Raw genomic sequence first — 19,771 nt, 5'->3', positions numbered from 1 at the left:
ATGCGGACTCTCAACCACTGCGCCACCAGGGAAGCCCGAAATTGCCATGTTTGACAAAGTGATAATCTTAAATAACCTTTAGATAACTTGAGCTACCAATCCTTGTCTTTATTTAAATTCTGATCACCATGGATTTTTTTGCATTAATTTTGGTTTTTAAAAATAATACATTAAAATATTATCTATAGGGATTACTAAGTATTTTTTGGTGCCCCCTTAAAATCTGCACCCTAAGGTGAACGCCGCATTTGCCCCACCTACTCATGGCCCTGTCACTGTTATTTTTAGAGACTCAGGTAGAGAGAGTAGGGTGTTGAGGCTGTGGTTAGGACCCAGATCAGCTTCCAACACCTCCTGTGGGCCTCAATCTTTTCCTTGCACCGGCCCTGGTTCCCAGCCAGGTGCAACGGCAAAAGTGGAGAACTACAACCTTGTCACAGGTGTGCCACTAAATTTTAACCAAGGTCTAAATTGACTGCTCTGATTGTTATACTTGATAGAGGCCACCAGGTGAGCCATTTGCTGAAGGGCTCACGAGGCAAGAGGAAGAACTGGCTTCAAATGAGAGGAAGAAAGTGTAACCTACAGCCAGGTCCCCAAAATGATCACAAAACTATTGGATCCTGAAAGAGCTTTGTTCTGTGAGTGTATAAGAGAGCCCAGTCAAGTGATAGAAACCGTCCTCTAGAGCAAGGACACTCTGTGGCTATACAAACAGCATGAGACTCTGCTCTACTGTAGTCAGTGTGCTTCATAATTTTTGCTGACTTATTTAACGTTCCAAATCTTTGAATCCCTTCAACCAACCTTAATGTTTTACAGTGTGTCTCAAACACGTAAAGACTTAGAATCCCTTAGTCTTTCCCTTCAAGAAACTATGCTTGTGGGGTTGGGGGGGAGGGATAAACTAGGAGGTTGGGATTAACATATACACACTACTATATATAAAATAAATAACCAACAAGGATCTACTGTATAGCACAGGGAACTATATTTAATATTTTCTAATAACCTATAAGGGAAGAGAATCTGAAGAAGAATATATATATTACTGAATCGCTGTGCTGTACACCTGAAACCAACACGATATTGTAAATCAACTATCCTTCAATTAAAATTTTTTTTTTTAATCCAAGATGAATTAGCCATTCAAACAAAACTGAGCTTAAGGTTTTCCTGTTGTTGATGATACTTTAAAATCTGGATGAAGCTGCGCAGGGCAGAAAGGCTGCAGAGTTGGTTTGAAACTGGTCACTAAAGCCACACCTCAGTTCAGAGATCACAGTCACAGTCAGAAACACCATCTGGGACCATGAAGACCAGAAATACACCCACAGAGGAATAGGGTGGACTAGTGCCAATAAATTCTTCACATCAGTGGCCTCGTCTCTCTTTCTAAAATGATTATCCAGCAGGCATGTTTGTCTAACCATTGCCATAGCTCTGGCTTCAACTCCTAAATTAGATTATTGGGGGAAAGTAATTGCCAAAGTTAGGGCAAACTCTATCTTCCTCTATTAAACAAAGTAAATTTACAGTTACATTTTGAATTATAGATAAATTATGTGAGACTGGGAGATATCAAAGTGCCATCAGTTTTTTTATAAATACCAACTGGTGGCGCAGTGGTTGAGAGTCCGCCTGCCGATGCAGGGGACGCGGGTTCGTGCCCCGGTCCGCGAAGATCCCACATGCCGCGGAGCGGCTGGGCCCATGAGCCATGGCCGCTGAGCCTGCGCGTCCGGAGCCTGTGCTCCGCAACGGGAGAGGCCACAACAGTGAGAGGCCCGCGTACCGCAAAAAAAAAAAAAAACAACTGTGAACTAAGGTGTATAAGAGGATGAAGAAATGCTCTGTGGGCTATTCCTTAGCTTATAGACACCTATGTAATAGGGAGAAGTTAGTGCTTTAGTGACCTGAATAAAAATAGTCACACATGGGATAAAAACTGTCTTTGAGCCAAGAGCCTAGGTTGGAAGTGGAGGCTGGGAAGGCAGGGGCGCCATATGCATTGCAGAGGACAGACAGAGGGAACAGAGGGAACAGAGGGAGGGCAGGTGCGTATGAGCTGCCGCAAAGGTCAAGGTGAGCTCTGCTCCTACTTAATATCTAAATCAGTGTTCTCGGAGAGAGCAAGCAATTCATTAACGCAGTCTGTGAATGACACTAGTCTGCATAGGGTTGCCAACACTAGAAAAGACAGAAAAAAATATATATAAATGGTCTTTAAAGAAGCTGAAATGTGGTCAGGAAATGAAAGAACTGAACTAAAAGGAGACAATGTAATATATCTGGAGTCAATAACTGAGAACATAGATGTTCAGGAAGTGGGAAAAACAAAGAAGTGTTAAGTGAGAAGAGTCCTGGGTGGCAAGCCAATTAGATGCAAGTTTTAGAAGTTAGTGATGGACTTTCCCAAGCCCGAGGAGCTTTGCCTCTCTTGACAGATTTTACCGTCTTTCCCCTGGGGTGTCACGGCACCACCTTTAAAACTTGGGTTTGTTTGTAGGAACTCTGGCCCAGAAGAGACATCCTTCCAGTTCCTGGTCTACCAACACGGTGAAATGGGGCAGACACCCCGCCAATAACAAAAATGAAAGTAGAGTATTTTGCACTGACCAAGGGCTCTGTTCATGCAGCTAGTTGCTATAGGGTCCTGGGCAGTACTGATGTCAGAGGAGAAACATGGTAAAGAAGCAGGCTGGCCTTCTTCCACTCAAGGCTGAGACACATACTCGGGAAACGCTTATGGTTTTTTTAAACAGATAACCAAGCTTTAAGGAAGGAAGGACAAGGTGGAGGAAGGTATTTGAATTCTCAACATTTTTCTACTGTTTCAATTCTACAGGTGTTCACGTATCATCTATTACCTGCCTGACATGTGTCTGCATTTCTGTGGGAGTTCCCACAGCAATTCAACTTCATCCTCAATGAGTTTAAGTCTATTATGAAAATGGAGCTTACATATAGGAAAAAAAAAAAAAAAGTTAAAACACTGCAAGAGAATCCACAATGAGTATGGTCCTCCAAAATAGAAGCCAGGGACGCAAGCGCGGAGGGAAAGGAGCAAGAGGGCAGTGTAGTCTGGCCCAGAAGAGTCAAGGAAAATTCATGGAACAGATGGTCCTCAGGGAGGATCATGAAAGATAAATGGGATTTGGGCAAGTGGGAAGAAATCCAGGTGGGAGGAAGAACCTGAGCAAATTCCTCAATCAAGGAAGAGGAATCCACTCGCTGGTGTCTGATGTTCCCAGATGACGATCTGTATTTGAGATTTTAAAATCATTTAGAAGTCACAGGATTTTGAGTTGGGTAATGATGTTAGATTCTCACCAAGTGCAAGAAGCCTCTTTACAACATCCCAGACAGAGGACCTACCAGCTTCTGTTTGAAACACCTCCAGTGATGGGGAGCGCATCAGTTTGCCAACTGAATGCTTCCCTCTCGTTAGTATGACCTTTGGCTCTTGTTACGCCTTTCAGTGTAACATAGATCACATTCATTCCCTCTAACCACGACAGCCCCCCAAATTAAAGACAGCATTGTGGTTTCTCCCTTGTCTTTTTGTCTCTGGTTCTTCCAGTTGTCTTCCTGGGTAGTCCAGGTAGTGGTCAAGTGTCCACCCAGGATGCCCTCTAGTTTGTTAAGGTCCCTTTGGAAACATGGCTCCTGGAAGTGAAAACTTGTGGTTTGGGCTCAGGGTTCAGTGGGATAATCACTTCCTCAACCAGGATATTACTTGTCTATCAAAGCAACCTAAAATGCCCTTTACTGATTTGCTTTTGTAGATAAATTACACTATTGACTAAAAACATTCAGTAGGTCTTTAGAATATAAAACACTTAACTATTGTACTTTGAACATAGGAATAAATAATGGTAGTGGTGAAGGCTGCCAATTCTAACTCTCCTTGCTGGATTCTGCACAATATTTCAGCCTCTAAGTGGAGAAGGAATTTCTCTATAAGTAGTGGGAGGGGTCTATGTGAAGGAATGTCCCCCCAAAAGATATACCCATATCCTAACCCCCAGAACTTGTGAATGTGACTTTATTAGAAAAAGTCTTTGATGATGTAATTAAGTTAAAGATCTTGAAATGAGATCATCCTGGATTATCTGATTTATCCTAAATCCAATGACAAGTATCTTTTTAGGAGACAGAAGAAAAGACACAGATACAGAGGAGAGGGTGATGTGAAGACAGAGATAGAGGCTGAAGGGATGCAGCCATAAGCCTGGAACACCTGGAGGCACCAGAAGCTGGAAGAGGCAAAGAAGGATTCTTTCCTGGAGCTTCCAGAGGAAGCAAGGCTCTGCCAACACCTTGATTTCAAACTTCTGGCCTCCAGAACTGTGAGAAAATAAATCTGTGCTGTTTTAAGATGCCAAGTTTCATTCGTTACAGCAGCAATATGAAATCAATACAGGGTCTCTGTATTTCCAGGGGTATTCCCCAGGAATGGGGTACATATTCCGCAGGATCCTCTCCAACGCTTGTCTACACGGTTTAGGGTTTAGGGACAACATGCTGAGTGGCAGCCACTTAGATAGCTACATACTTAGAGATAGCAGTTCTGCCCTGGCATAAAAACCTAATAATTTTCTTTTAATCCATTACTAAGTTAGAACACAGATGTCTTCAGAGATGACTGTTAAACCAAATTTGCTAGGGCCCCAAAGGGGAAAAAAGACTACAGGTAGAATAGCTGAATTTGTATGTGTGCTGTGGAAGACATAATACAAGCATAATGATAATAATTAATGAGGCGTTTGAAAACACCAAATGACTCATGTATTAACATGAGTATGCAGAAGCCTAAGCGCTCAGCGTTCTATTCAAACAGGCCATGCGACTGACCGAAGGAGTCATGAGCAAGTTATGTAAATCATCTCAACAAACAGCAAGGACATATTTAGTCCTCACCATCATATGTGTGCTGTTGTCATGCTCTGCGCCAAGAGGCTGCTAAAGAAAATTCCTGGAGAGTTTCCACTCTGCTGTTGGTGAAGTCTTTTATGTCCTTGTGACAAATGCATCAAAGACAAGAAGCGACTAAGAGTCACTGGAAAATAATGGTGGAATTTAAGTCCACACATTTCAAGTCACATACTGGTGATACTAAAAAAAAAAAGTCTCTGGTTAAATGGGACAGAACCTAACAGTGGTTCAATCTACCATGCCAAGGAGCATGGCCCCCTGGAACAGGGGGGAGAAGTTCTTCTAGAAAGGCAGACACAGAAGGGCAGGGGTGAAGAGAACAGGAATAGAGCGATAAGCACAGAAACCGCAAATCCCAAATTTGGAGGTCATCTTGTCTACCTTCTACCTGAATCCCAGGAATCCCTTCTCCCCTCTCCTTTTAGAATATAATATAAAATAAAACATAATGATTATTACTATTTAATGAGCAGCTCACTAAGTGCAAGATACTATGCTGGGTGCTTTTCATGCATTTTCTCATGTAATCTTTAGAATGATCCTATGAGATCAGTGATTAAAGAAACACAAATCTACTTTGGCACTCATTCATTCAGCAAACACGTACCCGGTACTAAATATACCAAGAAACAATCACCTTCAGTGGCAGGGAACTCAGTGCCCTAAAAGGCAAACTACTGGATTTTTGGACAACTCGAATTTTTAGAAAGTTCTTCCTTATATTGATCTGAAATGTATCTGTGGGTAACTAAGCAACAGGTCACTGTGGTGTCCTCATGTCCCTTAGAACAAAATAAGAGGGAAAGATGGATGTGAAAAGTTTATAGGGGACAACCAACATTTTCTGTTTTTGATTTCGGCTCAGTGCAGTCTTTGCGCTTTGCAATTTGTATGGCTTTCATGTAAACCTTTATTCTTTGGAGATAATAGATGGTTAAATCCTATTAACCCAGAAAGAGTGATGTAGTCTTCCTTCCAAACGGTTTTGAAAAGCCCTTGATACTTTGGAGGCCCTGTCAGAGGACAATAAATTTGCCACCCACGTAAAAGTGAGTCTATGTGTTGCCAGCACAGAAATATCAAGAATGGTTATGTACCCCCAGGGAGTCCACGGATACTGAGACAATGAGGAGGACACATTTTAGAGCATCTCTCATATGTCCCCTCTTGGTAGCATCTTACGAAAACGGTCTTTTAAGTAGTCAGAATCCTAGCAGACCCTATTTCTCCACTTTAAGTGAGGAATTCAAATCTAAAAAGGAGACACTGCAAGCCAGGAAGCCAGGAATCACTGCTCCAGGAAAACCCACTGTTTGTTTACATCGCAGAATTCTACTGCCCACAGTTCTGCAAAGGTTCAGGCATTTCAACTGGCAGTTCCCCTCTCCTGGAAGTCCAAGATAAACAAGATAATCTTTGTTAACCAGGTTCTCCTTTTAAGCCTTTGGGGGCCTTTTGGGAAGTCTGTTTTGCTCAGAGAATCTTTGGTTCTCAAGTTACTATTGTTTCCATCATTATCATATCCAAACTGTAGCATGACCTTAGAAGTCTAGCTGTATCCAATATAATAATTGTTTCCTATAATAATATACGATTTAACATTTATTGAGTTCTTACTATATACCAGGCACCTTATATAAAACCATTTCAGTTATTCCTCGTGACAGCACTGGGTTTGGTAAGTATTCTGTTTTCCAGATGATGAAACTGAGACAAAGAGATGTTAAATTGCTTCTTTAGTTTAGTAATGACATGGCAGGACTGGTTCTCTAATCCAGATCTGACTGATTTTACCCATGGTGCCTTCCTTTCAAGAAAATGATACTAGTAATAGCTGACATTGTGCCTGGGACTATTCTAAGCACTTTGTACCTTTCAACTCATTTCAAACTTCACAATAAGCCTATTTTACAGCTGAGGTAAAGTGAGGTTAAATAACCCATCCCAGGTCACGAGGCTAGTAGGCGGTGGAGCTGGGTTTTGAACCAAGGGAGTCTGGTGGCTGAGACCGGGCCACTCTTCTAAAGCAGTAGCACCATTCCACCTAGAATTCAATAAATAAGACTAATATTTCCTAGGGAGGCATTGCCCACTCCCCTGCAGTCAACCTGACCTACCCACCTAGGTGTGCAGCCCATCCAGCTTCTGTTATGGCGCCCAGGGGCGTGTGAAGCACACCATGTTAGCATCCCTTTTGCGGGGAAAAGGTAAACAAGGAAACTGTTGGAAAGGGAGGTTGAGGTGCTTCTCCAGGTTCCCCTAAGCAAGCTAGCAGTCGGATCAAGGTTTTGAACCCCTGGTCTCAACCCACTAAGCCGTTACCTTGCTCTTGAATGGTGAATAGGTGCCTTATCTTTTCAGGATGGGGTGACACCTGGAGAAGGTCCCAGGGCCCTGGGAACATACCTGCCCTCATGCAATGGCTGCAGGTCATCAAAGGACACACGATAGTCCATTGAGGGAATTCTCATATCCAAAAGACCTACAAGTCCCCCTTCTTCAGTCCAGGGCAGACTCCTCCTCCCAGCGACCTGGCCCTGCAGCTCACCAGGCTGTGGCCAAGGGTGTTTATCTGCAAGCCTGGAGGAGACCAAGCACCAATCTGCCCTGCAGATAGCACAATTGAAGGCAGCGAGGGCTGCCTGCCACGTCAGATTACAGCAAATGACTGCAGGACCTTTCCCCCAAAGGCCTGCAAAGGACCACATTTTGTGGGACTGTTGTGGGATGAGAGCCTTGAGGAGGGAGAAGGCAGGAGTAACAGCAGCAGACAGCAGCTCCTAAACCCTGCCTGGACGGTCAGTGGAGACCAATCTGCCTGGCCTGTTTAATGACACAGTTTAAGCATTTCCCTGCCTCCTGCCCGTTTCCTTTCTCTGCACTGTGCACATTGGTGTTAATTACTTACAATTAATAACCATAACAAGAACTATCAGGGCCCCTAACAACTGCAATCACATTAGATCTTTCATCTCAGTAAGGCCAGACTATCTCTTCCAAGCAACCCAGATAAATACCTTAAAGAAGGATGTATATAGATGCTCTCTATATGTTACCTCATGTACTTCTCAGGACCACTTTATATTGTAGGGATTATTAGCTCTTGTTTTACTGAAGAAACTGAGGCTCAGAGAAGTAATATAAGGAAGATGTGAATGAAAGAGACTATACATTTTGCAATCAAGCCTTTTTGCCACTTAACCAAGGGATGGAGTTACTACAGGAAGGGAACCACTGTGGGTCTTTTCATCTCTTTGGACAAAACTCATGTATACATTATCCAAGACACCAACTGCATTCTGGATCACTGTGAATTCCAGTCTCTGTAATTTTTTCCCTTTCTTATATCTGGGGGTGTAGGGACTTCCCTGGTGGTGCAGTGGTTAGGAATCCGCCTGCCAATGCAGGGGACACGGGTTCGAGCCCTGGCCTGGGAGGATCCCACATGCCTCGGAACAACTAAGCCCGTGTGCCACAACTACTGAGCCCACGTGCCACAACTACTGAAGCCAGTGCGCCTAGAGCCCGTGCTCTGCAACAAGAGAAGAAACCGCAATGAGAAGCCCACACACTGCAAGGAAGAGTAGTCCCCGCTTGCCGCAACTAGAGAAAGCCCGCACGCAGCAACGAAGACCCAACACAGCCAAAAATAAATAAGTAAATAAATAAATTTATATCTGTGGGTGTAGTGTCCTTAGCTTTTTTCCTTTAATAGCCAGGGGCTCTGACATATAGTGATGTCACTATATGGTTTAACCATACATGAACTACTATGCAAAGAACTAACAAACCATGGCCAACAGAGGAAAGGCAATCTTGTCGAGAGGTTTGTGACTTTAAAGACACAATTTTATCCGGAAGATTCAGGATCTAAGGGATCTTTTTCTCTCTACTGCTGACAAAACTCAGAATTAAGTGAGCACACTGGTGAGGGACAAGCAGCCGTTACCACCCCAGCACAAGGTTCAGGGGAAAAGGACAGACTCGAAGGTCACTTGAAGAGCTATATAAGCCTCTGAGGAGTAAGAGAAACTGGCAACAAGCACGGAGCTGAGTCTCGGGGGAGAAGCAACTGTCTGAGACAACAGCGTTCTCAGCTTGTTTCAATCTATGCTTCTGGAGAACTGCCATGCACTTTGAATTTCTGCGTGGAGGAATACGAGTAGTCACAGGAATAGGAATATTCCTAACGTATTATTCCCTTGCTAACTGAAATCTCAGAAAAGTAGCCCATGAAGGAATGCAGAATGAAGTGCCTCCCTCACAGGTTGAGTTTTCTCCCCCCTTTTTCCAGCTCTTCCCAGCAGGGAACTGGGTTTGGTGATGGCTTCTTTCCCCCTCACAACAGAACTGAGTGCAGAGTGTGGCTGGCTATTGGGCTGTTAAGAACAGAAGTAGCAACAGGCTGTGTGGTCAGGATTAGGAAAGCAAAAATGGATCCTAGAGGTAAAATTACTTAAAAAAGAAAGGTCCTGGCAGAACAATCTCCTAGGTATATTTGCTAAGGAAAGAAACAGAGAAAAAAATGGAAGAGTTCCAAAAAAATTACAAATCAGACCTGAATTTATATTCTTGTAAACACTGAGGAAATCATCTTTACTTTAACCAAAGGTCAGCAGGCAGGCACTCAGGGTCTGAATGTAAACAATTCTAATCCAGACTGCAAAGTGGTTTTAAAAAGAACAAAGAAAAGAGTAGACTTTTTTAGAGAAGAAAGAGGGAAGAACACTGGAGCGCAGGGCTGCTGAGTAAGGGCAACAGAGCTTACCTGTTGGCGGAACAGACTTTCAGGAGAAAAAAAATTGAGGTCATCTCACAGGTTTAGATGGAAATTGCCTCTGGTGAACGCAGAAGGTAAGACAAAATAAGGCAACTCTGAATTCAGCCCCCTCCCAACACGGGCTGAACAGGTCTGCATCTTTGAGTTAAGTTTCAAAAAAAGTCCCCACTCCACTTCAGAGTTTAAAAAAATAATAATTAGTTCAACTTCCCAGACTAGCAGAGGCAGGATTAATGATTAAGAGAAACAAAAAGGATTAAATATCTGGACTGGGAGAAAGTTCCGGTGTCACCAAAATGTCAGCGGCATCTCTTTTCCTTTCAAAAAGGGCTTCTCCCGCTGGGTCAAACACCCGGGGCTAAACCATTCAGTTTATATTTTTCATTCAAATTCTTCCTTCAGATCCGTCAGGGGCCAGTGGTCTAAATGCCCGGAGAGAAAAATGGAGGGTTTCAGCTCACCTTTTCGAGTGCTGCCTGGGGTTCTCAAAGCAGCAACAACCCTGCAGCTCTCTCGCCTTGTGGGTTAATCCAGCAGCTCCTTGGGCCACCTGAGCAGGACCGGCCTCCACCGGTCATATAGGTGCCTTGAGGAAGGAGGAAGGCACTGGTCGGTGGAGACCAGGAAATGCGTGACATCACGGGAGCCTCGACAGATAAAACATTGCTGGGACCTTAGCTATTGAAACAGTCAGGTAGGTCCCGCCCACCTGTCATTTACCTGAATACCTGCGAGCAGGTAGGTGGCGTCTCTGCGTGGACAAATGAATCAGAGCAATTTGCCCTATGGAATTTACTTTCTTTCCTGAGCACAGCGCTTGTCCAGCTCCGTGGACAGATCTAAATTTATACGCCTGGTTGCTTCCTCAGTCCCCTCCTCCCACCCTCCCAATAGTTGCCTACAAAAGAGTTAAAAAGAAAGTTTATTTACTTTTTTTCATTTTCAAAACTTTATTTTTAAAAATTGAAGTATAGCTGATTTACAATATTATATTAGTTTCAGGTGTACGACCTGCATATTGAATCAGGTGTAGTGATTCAATATTTTTATAGATTATATTCCATTTAAAGTTATTACAAAATAATGGCTATACTTCCCTGTGCTGTACGATATATCTTTTTTGCTTATTTATTTTTTACATAGTATTAGTTTGTACCTCTTAATCCCCTACCCGTATCTTGCCTCTCCCCACTTCCCTCTCCCCACCAGTAGCCACTGGTTTGTTCTCTATGAGTCTGTTTCTGTTTTGTTATGTATATACAGAAACAGACTGCTTTATCTTTTAGATTCCACATATAAGTGATAACATAGGATCTTTAAACACAAAACAGACAGTCATTTAATGAGCATAAAGGGAAGTGTGTGAAGATTGACTGCTTGGAATATATCAGATTTATCCCCAAATTGCCTTTCTTAATGGCATCCATTTGGATCCCAAGTGCTTCTCTGTTCCAATAAAATAAATGAGAGGTGACATTTCAAATTCATTTTTAAAAAATCTAAATATGATGATTGTTAGCAGTTTCAGAGTCAAGTTTTCAAACACTTGACTTTCAAACACTTTCACACTCTCCCCCTCCCAGCATTTCATCCCATATTCAGGTGTTTGTAAAACTTCCATCACTCCTACCTCCCTGACCTGGCAGAGTCACATGGAGGTTACAGTTCACCGCTGGCCTGCAATTAGGAGCAATTTAAATGATTCAGATTCGAATGATTGTACAGTAATAAGGTGGCTTTGTCAGCTGGTTAGAGCCCGGAAGGAGCAGTTAGGATTATTTCTGTCCCAAGTGTGGTGTGTGTGACCCTGGGCAAGTCACTGTGTTGCTTCAGCTTTTCAAGTAGGAAAAGATTGGAACACTACAATTCATCTGGTGTCACAGCGACCGCTGTGAGCTATCGCGACTGACTGTTAAACCCTTTCATCTTTCAGATGAAAGGCATCTTTCAGAGGACTGTAAACAGCTTCCATCACTGTATTTAAATGTCGTGTATTTCTGTGGCCCCCGTCCAGTATCTCTGGACAATTTATCTACTCTCTGGAATGTACTACCTGGGGAAATCGGGGGTTCTCCCTCCCGGGAGGATGGCCTGCTTACCCAGAGATACACTATTTTTTTCCCTTGAAGAAAAAAAAAAAAAGTTGAAATTCCGGCTTTTTCCCCCTACTCTAGCTCCCTTTTCTCTTGATACTGGAAACGCTTTGGTTCCATAGTTCTAACACTGTCCTTCTTCAGAGGTTTTTGGATTGGTTGGTTTGAGGAGAGGAGAGCAGGTGGAGGAGGGGAGGGGAGGGGGAGGGAGAGAAGAGGAAGGTGTTGATTCCATTGTCTTGGCCTCCACATTGACTGGGTGTCGCCAGTCATTTGATACCTTGTAAAACAACCAGGGAGGGAAGGAGGAGAAATTCTAGTCAAGGGCTGGGGTGCAGGGCGGGCTCTGGATACTTCATTTGCAAAAGAGCTGGCTTCTCGCCCCAGCCGTCCCAGAGTGCTCTAGACTACCTGCCCCACCTGGGAACTGGGTGCACTTTGTAGAGAACTGAAGCTTAAAAAACAAAACAAAACAAAAAAACCCATTCACGTTTTTATCCAGTAGAAACTGTGGTAGGTGTGGCTACTACTTTATTATTAACAACGACAACAAAATAAGACTAAGGCATCAAAACCTACTTGCCGGTGTTTCCGGAATAAGTACCGGCCCGACAGCAGGAGGGCCAGCCCGGCCGCAGGCCTGGTGAGTCATCAGAAGGCCTGCGTACAGTTGCCTTCCGTGTGTGTCAATCATCTTTGAAGGGCGCCAGGCCCCACCGGGGAGGGGGAGAAAGTCACAGACTTAGGGAGGGTAGACGGGGAACACGGTTTCTGAGTGAAAGAATTTGCAGGAAGTGACAGCGCAGAAAGCGTTTTCTAAAGCCATCGAGGTGATGGGGCTTCGCTTGCTGTATTCAGAGACACAGCCTTCTGCTCCTGTGGTTTGATGAATAAAAATTGAGAACAGAAGTGGAACCATGAGTGGAGCTTACTCCCAGAAACGGTGTATAAAAGGAAAGGAGGGCTTCCCTGGTGGCGCAGTGGTTGAGAGTCTGCCTGCCGATGCAGGGGACACGGGTTCGTGCCCCGGTCCGGGAGGATCCCACATGCCGCGGAGCGGCTGGGCCCGTGAGCCATGGCCGCTGAGCCTGCGCGTCCGGAGCCTGTGCTCCGCAACGGGAGAGGCCACAGCAGTGAGAGGCCCGCGTACTGCCAAAAAAAAACACAAAAAAACAAAAAAAAAAGGAAAGGAAAAAGTAGATGTATCTCACATAATAAGCCCCTCGACTTGGTACTCCTGGATTCAGAATAATCTTTAAAGATTAAAAATATCAATATGGGCTTCATCGTTCCATTAGGGCTGTTGCATTATTTATGGAAATGCTATTTCTAAAGTACTGGTGAAAAGATATACACAATAATCATAAGAAACAAACACTGAATAAGGGCTTAGCTGGTGCTCCTTAGTGTTGTAAGCACTTTGTACCACAATCCTATGTCAGGCACTATTACTATTTGCATAGACGCTGGAAAACCGAGGCCTAGAGACGCTGAGTACTCGCTGAAAGCCAGCCCAGCCAGCAAATGGCAGGGCCAGAGCAGTTTAACCCACTGGGAAAAAATGGGGAAGGGTTCTGGTTTCATGCTTCCTGGACAACTTCCTGGACACTAATCAAAGTTCTTACCCATCCTCTCTTCAGAAGGAAGTGTCTTGTAGAAGTAGCCCTGGGAAGTGTAGTTTCTGGGAAAGACTGTCTCCAATTGCAAATGCATTATTAATCTGGTTTATACACTGAGTATGTAAATATAGAACATATAGACATATGGATACATTTATACATATATTTATGAGAAAACACACCAGGAAATCCAGCATCCCTGGGTGCATCCTCAGGGTACATCATCCTTTTGGAGTCTGTCAAACCAACCCCAAGCAAGGAAGGCCAACTTGAGGGGCCCCTCCAGAATGATCGGTTGTAACTCTCTATGACATCATTTATGGTTATTTCTCTCTAAAACTTCAACAGTCAATCCCTTTAAAATCTGCAAATGTTATCAGAAGGGTCATAAGAGCATAGAACTACATACAACTGGATTATATGGACAACACAAAATTAAGTTCCAATACAACCACTACCAAGTTAGATGGTTTGGACCAGGCTTGGCAAATACTAGACACACGCCTCTCAGTTTCCTCCTCCCATATCACTCTCAGTGTCATTGCTAGAAGGCCGTGGTGCCCTTGAGCTCAGAGGTAACCTTGGAATCTTCAAGACCCAAGTCCAAGCACCATAGCAATTTCTATCCCTGGTTTGAGAGTAAATGGGAGGGATAATCAGGAAAGGAAAAGATCGGTGTTGGCTGGTGTCATTAGGCAAGATTTCATGGAGAATGGAACATGAATCAAACCTTTTAGGATTTGGAGAGATAGCTGAGAAGGGCACACAAATCCAGACAGGACAGCAGGTAGAGGCAGGGATGATCCCAACTTGTGTGTGTTGGGGAGGAAGGTATGAGAAGGGGATGAGGGAAAGGACAAGACCATGAAAAGTGCACCTTGTTGGGGTAAAGAGGAGCCATCCTGTGCTTGGTTTGGATGGGTAAGGTGGGCCAGATGATAAAGAGCCTTAAGAGCTCACCCTTCACGTCTTTACATTACTGCTGGAGACTTCTCTCATGATGATTAAACCGCGAAAGGAAGAAAGACAGAAAGAGGGAGAAAGAAAGACAGGAAGGAAGAAAGGAAAAGAAAGGAAGGAGGGAGGGAAGGAAGGGAGGAAGAAAGAGAAAGAAATTCAGCATCTAGGGCATGGGTCATTTATTAAGAGCGACCGTATTTTTGGCGTTGAGCTAAACTTCTACGATATGCCATTTCGGCTACCATGTGATCATCTCACTCTTTAGAAGCAAGCTTCCTTTGCCATCAACATATCCTGTAAACTTTGTTCTCTGGAGACACAGGTGGAACACATTAGAAAGCTCTCTGAACTCAAGGCTGGGCCTGTCCTAGTTAGCCAGCCAGCTCACTTGGGCTTTTTCATTAGTCTGAATTCTTTTATGTATCTTGACAGGGAAATCTATGGGGGGGGGGAAAGGAGGTCTGTTTTCAAAGCTCTTTCCTTCTAGATCACTACAATGAAGGTTGGCATTCTCAAGGATTCTTCCTGGCAATGAACTATTGCTAAGACCGTACCTCAAGATTCGTCAGAACTACTTTAGCCCCTCTTTGCTTCCTTTTTCTTCCCCCACCGCATATTTGTAGAGTTGTCTGAGACGCCTGAATGCCACCACAAAAGTGAACATATTCCATCTGATTTTAATAAAAGGCATCTCTTTAGCTGAAAGTATCTAGCATTATGAGATGGAATTGCTGTACATATTGTGTCATGTTGGCCTCAGTTTCTTTTTTGAGCTAGCTTAGCTCCAAATCTTTTAATGGATAATTACAAGTACTTAGCAAGGTACAAGTAGGCAGAACCCAGAGGGCAGTTACAGAAAATAATAGTGATAATCACAGATATCAGCTGATGGGATAGATGCCGTCTGGTTCTATGTATGTGGAAGAGATTGCATTTCTCTCACAAACTCACAGCCCATGTGTTATCTGGCTTGCAGATGAGCTTCTAGGCTACTCGATGGATGTACAGTTTGGGAGCACTCTCTGGGTTGTCTGCTTTTGGCGAGAGAGGGAGTACATTGGTCACTGGAGGTGGCACACATTTTGTGATGGTTTCCTACACAGACCTGCGGCCAGCACGGCACATTCTTCTTTAGTAGAAAAAAGAAAAAAAGACATCATTATTGCTCTCTCTGTAAATGTCACAAGGCCTATATTCCACAAATGTGAATATCTATGCTTTTATGACTCTATCCTTGCATAAACCAGGTGGGTTAGTCAATTTTGGGGCTGCTGGTTGTTGCTATTTTGAAGGTTTTCGTATCTTTCTTGGTTCCATCATATATAGCTACTATAACTGACCCAATACCATGTGTCAAAGGTGTAAAATGTCTCTTCTCCTTTTGAACTTTGGCCTCATCCTGGGAGCTTTCATGTCCTTGTAGACAACCCCTCTACATCCTTGACCTTGTCAACTCTAAGGACATTTATCACTACTCCTCTTAAGGTGCCCATTTTCGGGGCCACCCCTTGGATCTTCTTATCATGCAGAAATCTTCAATTTCAAGAAAAAAATCTGAGGATGCTGCTCCCTCCTATATTCTTTTAGCCATTCAGATTTTCCACTCCCCTACCCAAATTCTACCTTCCTCTTTGAATTGATTGTGACCCCTGGTTCTTGACTCCTAGAGGCTGTCCAAGAATATTGTTCCCTACTGTTTTCACTTCAAGCCTGTCTGGTCCAGATCCCACTTCCTTGCCTGCATCCTCAACTTCCTAATGGCCTGGCAGAACCAGGGTGCCAGGCTTCTCTCTTTCTATAAGCACGATGGTTGGTGCCACTATATGTGTACGCTCTGCAACGCCAGCTGCGCTAGTCAAGTCTCCTCGGCAATCCTGGCCTGTGACTCTGCTCTGCAGCCATCCCACCTTCAGTTCATTTGCCTTTGCTGGTACACTAGGCTTTTCATGACCTGGTCCCTGCCTGCCAATCATACCTCATCAACACCTCCACATCCTTTCCACCCACAGAATACCACCCACGCCCCAGCCCCCATGCCCTGGTAACACTGTGTTAGAAGGACTGCCCCCCCAGACCCCCATTTCCACAGGAGAGTGGTTTCCAAAGCAAACTCCGACCATGCTTCGCCCTTCACTCATTCTGCCCCTGCAAGTCCATCGCTGGAAAAATGGGGGAAAAAACACAGGCAAGCTTGGCTTCTCTCCTCCCCTTTCTGTCTTGGGAATGAGCCCGAGTTTTCCTCTGCAGCTCCACCTGCTGAGTCTTCCCCAGGCAGGCTTCTGTTTGAGAAGCTGCCGTGCCCAGATCTGCTCAGGCTGGGTGCCTTCAAGCTCTGTTTTCCCTTGTTCCAGGCCTCGTTCTCCAGTTTAGCTATTACCATTTGAAAGGCGATATTTTGGCCTCCATAATTACTCCTTTGAATTTTTCTCCAATTATTCCAAACTTAGGAGAGTCACTGTTCGTTGGGGTCCCCTTGGATATCCCAAAAAACCTGAGTGTGGTTCCCATAACAACCAGGGTCTCTCACTGCTAGGCTCTTACCCACGCAGCACCATCTTAACAGTTCTTGTTCATTTACCAACGCCTGGATTGATGTTATGCACTTTTATATATTCTCCTACAGAATCCTGGCAGAAACCCCATGAGCTAGCTCTGCTTAGCAGATGAAGAAGCTGAGTCTCTGAGTGGTAAAGTAACTTGTCCAACATGCCCAGCAGGTCACAGGCAAACCCGACACTCAGGTATTTCTCCTCCTTCAGCCTGGGTAACTCCTTCTCCCTCTTCGTGTCTCAGCACAGATGCCACCTCCTTTATAGAATCTCCCCTGGCTTTCCGACATCCGCACCTGTGCTGTGCTCTCCTTACGCCCTACTCCAGCAGTTATTGTGCTGATTGTAATTTATTACAGACAATCCGCTCTCTAGACAGTCAGCTAGTGAACACGACTTTTCATAGACCTTCAGGACGTAGCCCAGTGCCTGGAAGGAACACAGCCCCGTGCCTTCAATAAATATTAGTTAAAAGAACTAAAGATGACTGTAAAACAAGGGAAAGAATGAGGGAAGGGGGGGAATTCCCATTGTTAGGTTAAATTTGGAAGTATCCCTCCTTCCTTTTCCCAGGAGTCTGGGCTTGTAGACTTTGGGAAGGGAACTAACTTTATTACATTTAATTTTCACGGTAATACTACATTCTAGACATTCATTCTTCATTCATTCACTTATTCAAAGAAAATTGTTAAACACTCTTAAGGATGAGAAGAATCTCTGTTTTCAGGAACTCATAATCGATGGAGAAGCAGAGTTACAGACAAAGGATTAAAGCACAGGTGGAAATTACTGGGTGCTTGTGCAATTGCAGGAAAGAGGAAGGTCAGTTTGTTTCTTCTCATGTAAAGGCTTTAAGTTGTTAAAGAGTTCTGCCCAATTTCACCCAGCTAGTAAATGATGGCGCTGACACTGGGGGTGCAGATCTGCTTACTTTAGAGCCTGTAGCTTTCCCAGGCTCCACATAGCCTCACCTTGGCCCTTAGGCAAGAAGGGGGCTCATGGGAACGGGGACTTGCCCTGCTTCTAGATTCTGTGTGCGTCACTCCAGAGAACCTGAGGCTTCTTACGCCTTAACAATTTTCACGAATTCAGAGGTGGGTTCTCTGAGTGGGTAGAAAAACGAACAACTTCTCAAATGTGGTCCCAGAGTTTCCTGAGAAAGTTGAAAGTTCATAATACCTAGTAACACACGGTGACTCACAGATACACACACAAAATGGCCCAGTAAGGGATGGAGTGGAAAAGGCAAAAGCAAGAAGGGAATCACGTTGCTGGTTCCTTCGGGTGTGATTAGTACAGAAGCAGCTAACTTTCTAGATAGGGATGTGTGTTCCTTCCCACTGAACTTTTGCTTCCATCCAAGAGAGGGCATGTTCTCAAAAACGGGGATCATTGCCAAGAATCCTGTCCTTCAGTTCTCCTAAGTCAAAGAATAGAAGAAAGGATATCAGGAAAACCACTCACCATTAATGTGGAGACAGCTCTCGGTCTGATTCTGACTACCAGAGTCTCAGCAAAGGGAAGTTTGTTTGTCTGTTCTCAGATCATGAGCAGGTGAAGATGTTCCTTCTCAGCTTGGACAATGAACCTGGATGGCTGCCTCTCTTTTCAGCCCTTAGAGCTGAATTTCCCTGGGCACCTGCCACAACTCCATGATGAGGTGCCTGGAGTAAACAAGGGCGCTTCCTGGTGGTCGTGAAGCCACAGCAAGGTGGAGCATTGAACATGGATTCCGATGATGTGGATGAAGGCATCTCCGTGGCCAGTTCTGGTAACTCTGGCTCCAGGAGCTGCCAGCTCCTCCCAAGTTCAGCGTGGAAGCTGCGCTTGCAGTCGAAGTTTAGATTATCACCGAGTGATGAATACTTTCCCCTCCTACTCACCCTCGCCAATTATGAGAATGTGGGGTTGTTGCCATCATAAGCCTTTCCTGGAGTCCCCCATTACTGGGTGGCTCAACTAATCCTGCATCGGAAATGTTGACCTCAACTGCAACCAAGGTGCCAAAGTGCAGACAGCAGAAGCTCATTCTTCCTGGGGTATGAGACTGTCTGAAAGATGCCTGCATCTTATTTTCAAATCCCTTCAGCTCAGTTCAATGAACATTTGCAGAGAGGTAAGAGCTAGAAGCAGTGTTATAAACCGGCCCGGGGAATAGAGGCCCCAGATCTCCAAGTTCTCTGTTTGTACTGCCTTAATTGAGGCTTTGTCAATATCAACACTGGCCATCAGCCTAGGGCGGCTAGGCTGGTCTTTTCAGCTCAGCCTGTCCCCCTGAAGTGGCATGGTCCACGTGGCAAGGGAGAGGCTGGCCTTCAGTCCTTTCTCCCACTTTCTCTGAGTCGCCCCAGGAGGTGGACGGAAGTACGGCTTTGACAAGTCCTGCCACGGGTGTATTCCCACCTCCGTGTTGGGTGACTCTCACTAAAGTGTCTCCCCAGGGTGGCCAGTCCTTTTGCATTATTTGGCTGCACCTGGATCAGTACTGTTCATGTTCCATCCACCTACCTATAAACCCGCAGCTGTGACTATGGAGTGTGTGGGGCAGCAAGCCAGGTGTACCTCAGGATGCGTACCAGGTCTTAGTTGTGGCAGGCAGGCTCCTTAGTTGTGGCTCAGTCTCCTTAGTTGTGGCATGCGAACTCTCAGTTGCAGCACGCATGTGGGATCTAGTTCCCTGACCAGGGATCGAACCCGGGCCCCCTGCATTGGAAGCGCAGGGTCTTATCCACTGTGACACCAGGGAAGTCCCTGCTTTTCTTCAATGTCATATAGCTGTGCAGTTTTGGCAGAGGGGACAGCAGTCGTGCTGGGCATGTCCCCTCCTCATCT

General features: G+C 44.7%; 1 protein-coding gene across 3 annotated transcripts in view; it reads right to left on the bottom strand.

Moving 5' to 3' along the window:
- The window catches only part of LNX1 (ligand of numb-protein X 1), a 193,537-nt gene that overhangs the window by 121,903 nt on the left and 51,863 nt on the right, over positions 1 to 19,771 (bottom strand). Inside the window, exon 1 of one of the 3 annotated variants that reach the window (XM_024746633.1) lies at positions 10,180 to 10,346. The exons of 1 other annotated variant lie outside the window; for it this stretch is intronic. The gene's annotated coding sequence lies outside the window, so the exon portion shown is untranslated. Of the gene's footprint in view, positions 1 to 9,706; positions 10,092 to 10,179; positions 10,347 to 19,771 lie in introns of those variants that run through there. One more of the 3 variants, XM_024746635.1, reaches the window with a different exon arrangement.

This window comes from Neophocaena asiaeorientalis, unplaced genomic scaffold (assembly GCF_003031525.2).
Source record: "Neophocaena asiaeorientalis asiaeorientalis breed wild unplaced genomic scaffold, Neophocaena_asiaeorientalis_V1.1 scaffold19, whole genome shotgun sequence".
NCBI lineage: Eukaryota > Metazoa > Chordata > Mammalia > Artiodactyla > Phocoenidae > Neophocaena > Neophocaena asiaeorientalis.
This window is presented reverse-complemented; position numbering and strand designations above follow the sequence as displayed.